The 7,443-nt window shown below is 47.0% G+C and overlaps 1 protein-coding gene across 4 annotated transcripts in view; it reads right to left on the bottom strand.

The window, feature by feature from the left end:
- The window catches only part of TBL1XR1 (TBL1X/Y related 1), a 177,619-nt gene extending 171,662 nt beyond the window's left edge, over positions 1-5,957 (bottom strand). The window contains exon 1 of one of the 4 annotated variants that reach the window (XM_068546265.1): positions 5,849-5,957. The gene's annotated coding sequence lies outside the window, so the exon portion shown is untranslated. Of the gene's footprint in view, positions 1-5,055; positions 5,144-5,848 lie in introns of those variants that run through there. The other 3 variants (XM_068546262.1, XM_068546264.1, XM_068546266.1) reach the window with 3 other exon arrangements.
- Positions 5,958-7,443: the final 1,486 nt, after the last annotated feature.

A 7,443-nucleotide genomic window follows, 5' to 3' on the forward strand; every position in this document is an offset into this window, starting at 1 on the left:
CCAGAAACCTAAAACCATTCATTCATTCTCTCCCTCACTCACTGAGAAAACAGACTGCTAGTTAAGAACACTGGCCTAGGGACTTCCCTGGCGGTCCAGTGGTTAACAATCCACCTTCCAATGCAGGGGACGTAGGTTCGATCCCTGGTCGGGGAACTAAGATCCCACGTGCCGAGGGGCAACTAAACCCTCATGTGTGCGTGCGCGCAGGCGCTCTAGAGTCTACGCGTGCCACAACTAGAGAGAAGCCTGTGCGCCGCAACAGAAGACCCCGCACGCCGCAACTAAGACCCGATGCAGTCAAATAAATAAAAATTTAAATAAATAAGAACACTGGCCTAGAAGTCAGACACACTGGACCTAAACCCCTCTCTGCACCCCTTACTACCTGAGCCTTGGTCTCCATGCTGTTAGTAATCAGGATAGCAGTCGCTTAGATTGTCACAAGTACCTGTCAAAGCACCTTCGTAATCCTGACACATAGACCTCTAGTAGTCGTTAACATTACTGAATTAAGAACGATAAAAAATGGGAAGGGAAAATAAGACAAGATTCAAAGGTATTTCAGAGGAACACAACCTCCAAGCAGAACTGTCTTGACAGCAGCTGAAAATGTAGAATAAGAACACAGATGAAAGGTTGAAGCTGGAGAAAACAATAACCTACTTAAAAAGTAATCACTCCAATTTTAAAAAGCAGATCCTAGGTACTGCCAGATCCAGCCTTGAACAATAAAATCCCTTTTTATTTAAAAAGAGTAAGAAAATGTTTCAAATGCTGCAAGCAGATTTAAAAAGTCCAAGCCCAAGTGACAGAAGAACGGCAACAAAGACACACAAAAGACCCACCACTACCTACACCAACCATGGAACTTGGTATTGTTTCCACTTAGTGTTGAAATCCAACCTAGGGCTTTCCTGGTGGCGCAGTGGTTAAGAATCTGCCTGCCAACGCTGGGGACACGGGTTCGAGCCCTGGTCCAGGAAGATCTCACACGCTGCAGAGCAACTAAGCCCGTGAGCCACAACTACTGAGCCAGTGTGCCACAACTACTGAAGCCCACATGCCTAGAGCCCATGCTCCACAAGACAAGCCACTACGATGAGAAGCCCACGCACCGCGACGAAGAGTTATTACCCCCACTCTCCACAACTAGAGAAAGCCCATGCGCAGCAACGAAGACCCAATGCAGCCATAAATAAATAAATAAATAAATTTTTAAAATAAAATGAAATAAAACCCAACCTAATTCTTCAAGTAAGCCTTAAATCACAACTTCAGGAGTAAATAAATTATGCCAAGCTTATTTCGACTATTTTGCCCAAAAATTCAGGAAATAAAACTGCCAAATACATTCTATGACATTATGCCCCTACTTAAAAAACAAGCAAATAAAATGTAATACAAAGAAACAAACTTCAAATCCAAACCCATTATCATCCTCAACAACTCACATTTTCATGATGCTTGTTTGTCAGCTACTGTTCTCAGCAACTTACACAAACGATGTTTTTCATTATAGTTTGATTTACAACATTGTGCTAATATTTCTGCTGTACAGCCAAGTGACTCAGTTATACACATATATACATTCTTTTTATATATATATATTTTTTTCCATTATGGTTTACCCCCAGGGGATTGGCTATAGTTCCCTGTGCTATACACTAGGACCTTGCTGTTTACCCATTCTAAATGTAATAGTTTACATCTACCAAACCCAAACTCCCAGTCCATCCCTCTCCCTCTCCCACACCACCTTGGCAACCACAAGTCTGTTCTCTATGCCTGTTGAGTCTCTTTGTTTTGTAGATAGGTTCACTTGTACTGCATTTCAGATTCCACATATAAGTGATATCATACGGTACTTGTCTTTTTCTTTCTGACTTACTTCACTTAGTATGATAATCTCTAGCTGCATCACACATACAACTCTCTTAATCCTCTCAACTCTTTGAAGTTGACCGTCCCATTACACAGAGGAGAAAACTGAGACATAGCGGAGTTACTCCCCCAAGGTGACATAATTAGTAAGGGATGGTGCCTGAGTTTGAAGCTGCGCAGTTCACCTTGAGAACCCGATAGAATCAGTATGCTGCACAAAAAGACTTTTATGATTTTTCTTACACAAGTTTTCAGAAATACGTGAGATACTCTTATTTGCTTTTCCTTCTTAATTAATTGTAGGTATGGAACCACATTTCCTTATTTCTGCTGGCAGTATGTGGAGAGGCTATGTCACCGCTGTGAATCTAAAGGTAGGAAATACAGCAGTTGACAAGAAGATGGCATCTTATTAAACAGTTCTAGAGAGTTAAGACAATGGTATTTGAGCCCTATGAATTTCATTTATCCATGCAATCACTTGACCCAGTTAGTAGAGCTCCCAAGTACAGAATTATAAATTTGATTGGAAACACTAGTTTTTGCAAGGATATCTAAAGACTGACGAAACAGCTGAAACTTTGGCACAGCTACAGTCATCTAGAAAGAACATGGACTAGGGCTCAGACAGACCGAGGTTTAAATCCTAGTGCATCATTTGATCCTTTTGTGGCCTTGAACAAGTGAATTAACTTATCTTGACCTTGCTGTTTCATCATCCACAAAAAGAGCCCAATACTACCCACCTCAGGATTAGCCTGGGATATAAATGACATAGAAAGCACCTCACACCTTTCCTATAGTATAGCCCAAGCAGAGTCCCTTTCCTTGGACTCCTGCAAACAGGACAGTTAACTGTACTCTTAGGGAGTCCAATCCCAGAGGAGGTGAACAGCAAACCTCTCCAGCATAAGCTCGCTCACACAGGTTTTTTTTAAAATTCAAGTATCTATTGGTGATAGAGCAGGAGATACCACCATGGGGTCTCCAAACCAGACTATACTCTTACCAATTCTTTACTACACAGCCCTGGGGTCTTAGCCCTTCTGTACTATGGGGATGTATAATGTCTCAATGTTAGCTGCTTTCTCTTTTTGCATGTCAGTGACTTAAACTATAAACATCATTTGAAATGAGTCAAATTTCATGTACTAGAAAAATACAAAGTCCCAGACAGTGCCAACATTTCTGCCATCTCTCTCTCCCCGACTTACTACTATTCACATTCTTCTCAATTCTTGTTATACAAATAACACAGAAAATGAACAAACCCAACAAATTATTTCTTCATCAAAATGTGTCGTCAGAAATTCTTTGTAGTAATAACTGCTGTAGTATATTGGAGAAGAACTCCTTTGTTAGCTACTCATTTGACAAGGTCGTACTTATATTTCATTGTTATATATGAACAGATGTATTCGTTCAACAGGTTGTCATTTAAAAGGTCCATTAGTCACAGCTCTTTTTTATCAGTAACCCCTAATGTTTATAGTAAGCTTCTGCCCTTTCTGCATATTAGCTTGAAACTCTCCCAGTAGAAAGGAAGCAGTTACTTCTCGTTCTCTCGATAGGCATGTATCATGGTAATCGTGATAAATCTTACGGTGTGAACACAGGTAACAAAGATTCCTGAACACGCGTAAAAACGTATTAAAATATTTGCCTCCTTGAAGCAACCAGTGAAAAAATACAACCTTCACAAAGGGCCAATCCATTTACCACGGGTATCTCCCATATTAATAACCAAAGCTGGTACACGTTGAAATAAAAACATCTTATAAACTAATGGTGAGCTCTGCAACAATTTTTATGTCATTAATAAGTACCTTAATTAAGTTCCTTAACAGTAAGAAAAACTTTTTCCACGTACATATTGTTTTCATCCCTCATACAGTTTAGTATTTTGCCCTCTAGGTCTGATTCTAACAACTCAAATGACAAAAAATAGTAGTTACTTATGGACTTAATGGTTGGGATTACATATATCACATGGTGCATAACAGCAGAACTGGGAGAAAAAATTCATATTCCAAAGAAGCAGGAAAACCTCTATTTAAGAGCAAAAAGTATAAACACGAATCACTCGCCTAACCACTTTCAGGCATATTTTCTTTCTGCTGTTCCTCCTCCACAGGTAAACGCTAACTATTTCTAGAACGCGCTCAAGGATAATTTCCGAGGCTTGCTTGCCATGAATTCCCATGATACAACTCAGCACACACACAGTTTTCATGGAGACAAAGGTGCCCTATTTCCCTAGACTACAAACTTATTAAAATGGTGAGAACATACAGTTCCGGGAAGTCAAGATTACTAAAATACACCAATGCAGCATGGGTCTTATTTAACAAAAAATGAAAATAAACCACACTGGGAAAACCAAAAAGTCACTCACTCTATCTTCAACGTGTAACCAGGATATTTATTACAATTTTTTTTAAGGTAAGTAGATGAAAACACCACCAGGGCCTTATACTATCCAACCTGATAAAGGAGTCTTTAGGGAAAAAAAAGGGGGAAAGAGAAACGATTACTTAATTATATGGGGGAGGGAGAATCAAACCATTCAGACTAAAAATAACCCACATTTCACCCACCAAATGTTATTAACAAGCTTGTTGAGATCAGCATAAGGGTCTTGTTCAGAAAACAAGAAAGCCAAAAGTCAACTTCCCTCTGTCAACTATAATCACATAGGTACTAAAACTCTTCACCCTGATGCCCACAGAGTCCACGGTTTTAAGTAAACTCCAGACACTGAGGAAAAAACCTAGTTTTTAACTAGGTTCCAACACTTTTGCCGTTTGTAATCACCAATTTATTTTCGAGAATATTATTAGATAACCTAACAACGGGAGCGTCTTTTAAGAGCCATTACAACCCGAATTTTACATGAAACACACCATTTTCACAACCTAAATTTATTTTCGGTTGCCACTGCAAAGTGCTGCCTGTTTCAGCAAATTAGGAACTTCCAAAAATACTGAACACGCTAACACACGCATGGCTTCCCTCAAGCTGCCATTTCAGATTAATATTTCACTTATAAAAGTCTGCTTCTGTTCAAAAAATGACATCGGTTGCAATGAGGAAGTTACCGATAAACCACTCTCACAACGTGGCCTTTACACTGTCAGAAAATAATGTGACTCTGAGCCACCCAAAACTTACCAGGAAGCTGGCAATAACTTTGCCAATTCTACACTTCTGAACCCAACTTCAAAGAGGCTCTATCAAATACCTCCTCAAGACGATAAAAAGCACTAAGTTACAAATAAACACGTCCCGGAGCGCGGCCGCGCGCCCCTCCCCCGCCCGCGCCCGCGCCCCCGCCCCCGCCCCCGCCCGGGACGCGCGGCCCTAACAGCCGCCCGCAGCCCCCAGCACGCCGGCCAGGGTCGCCGCGCCGGGCCCGGGGCCGCGCCGCGGTAGGGGAGCGGATTTCCATTGCTGCCTGAGGTTTAACAAAATAACGTGCACCGAAGAGATCCCTCTTCCCTGCTAAAAATAGGCTATAAAAGAGTCGGCCTCATGATGGCTCCTTGATTCAATTTGCTGCAAATTCTTTCCTGAAAGCCTCCCGCACATACACACACACACACACAAAATGGGGGTGTAAATGCAAGAAGGGTGGAAGGGGGGAGAAGGCCGAGATGCACATTTTCGGGGACAACAACATAATAAGGGTGAGGATCCCCCGGGACCAGGAAAGGGTAGGGGGTGGGCAGGCACGTGAGCATTTCAAAGAAGCCTGAGAGCAAAAGGGGGGGATGGGGCACCCTAAATGCCTTCCCTCCCCTCCCCCGCCAAACCCCCAGCTCCCCGAAGGGCCAAGTTGAAAAATGCATGTTCCACTTGCGCCCATCACCCCCCGGCGGCCCGGCGCCCCCCGGCCGCCTCCGCTCGCGCCCCCCGCCCAGGCCCGCGGCCGCCCCCACCCCGGGGTCCGGCCCCCGGCGCTTACCTGGAAACCGTGGCCTCCAACGCCGCTCCCCCCTCCCGGGAATGGAGACACAAGGAAATTCCCCTCCTCGCCGCCGCCGCCACCTCCAACCACCCCCAAAATAACCCCTCCGGGGGGTGAGAGGCAATTATAACCCCGGCGAGCGGAGGGCGCGGGGGATGGGCGCCGGGCGGGCGGGGGCGGGGAGCGCGGCGCGGGTCCCCAGGTGGCGAGCGGAGGTGCTCCCGCCGCGGGGGGAGGGGCGGGGGCGCACGCGGCCGGCGGCGGGGGGAGGCGGCGCGCGGGGGAAGGGCGCGAGCGGGGAGAGGAATTGAGGCAGAAGGTAAAAGCTGTTACTAAGGGAAAGAGCCAAACGGTTCGGAGCAGCCAACGGCTCAGACACTCAACACTGGGGAGAGAGGAATGGGGACCAGCCAGGCACAAATGAGCTCGCGAGGCCCGCGGCGGCGGCGGCGGCGGCCGCGCAGCAAAACAAACCCAAGCGGCCTGCGCCGGGCGGGCGGGCGGGCGGGCGCGCGGGGGAGGGGCCGGCGGGGGAGGGGCGCCGCGGACGCGGGGAGGAGGTGGCGGCGGCGGCGGCGGCGGCGGCGGCGCGGCGCGGGGGGAGGGGGCCACCGCCGGCCCCGCTCCTCTCCCTCCCGCCCGCCGCGGCGGCGCTGGGGGCTGGGTGGGCGCGGCGCAGGCTTTTAAAAAGAAAGACAGACCTGCAGGCGTTCCGAGGTGTCGCCGGGCCCCCGGCCGCCCCGCCCCCACCGCCGTGCGCGGCCGGGTGCGGGGCAGCCTGGGTGTTGGCTGCGCGGCCCCGGGCCCGGTGGGGGCGGGAAGGCTTGCGCCGCCTCGGGTGGGGAAACGCCGGTTAGCTTTTCTGGGGAGGCCGGCGGGCCTCCCGCGTGTTCGGGGGCGGCCTGGCCCCGCGGGCACCGGGGCTGCGCGGCGCGGCCGGCGGGCCACACGCACGCGGTGAGCATGTGAGGGGAGCGCGGCGCAGGCATCATATGGACGTTTGTTTGTGAAAAGATCTGCACGCACCTTTGTGTGCATAAATACATATGTTTCTCGGAAGCGTACCTGGAAAGGTGCTTTATCTGCAATAAGCGATATTCAAAATGTAATCCAGAGCACGGGATCTGTGGAGAAAACACACACAAGAAAAGGGTTTTGATACTAAACACAAAGCTGTAATTAAAGTGTTTATACCCAAATGTACTGTGAATTAAACATATGGTGGTATTTATCGTCTGGTGGGTCTGTTTGAAAGGTTTGGTCGATCAGTTCTCGTTTCACAAAAATAAAATAATGTACCTAAATGTTTACTAAACATATATACCTCTACGGCAGCAAAGACAGTAGAAGTATATCCACTTTGTGTACTTCTTGCATGTGTGTAGCACATCAAGGCGGTTTATAGAGTGTAACTTAGATGAGTGATAATGTGACAATATGATGAGTGCAGCGGGTTGTTTTTAAAAAGGGAGGCACCTCACAGTTTTTGAAACAAATGTGTTCATCTAAGGTCCTCAAAAAGCAGGTCTTGGAGCCTTCTCAGACCTTTGTATAAGCCTAGGGTAAAGAAAGCAGCTTACCCTTTTAATTTT

The sequence above is a fragment of the Eschrichtius robustus genome, chromosome 6 (assembly GCF_028021215.1).
Source record: "Eschrichtius robustus isolate mEscRob2 chromosome 6, mEscRob2.pri, whole genome shotgun sequence".
NCBI lineage: Eukaryota > Metazoa > Chordata > Mammalia > Artiodactyla > Eschrichtiidae > Eschrichtius > Eschrichtius robustus.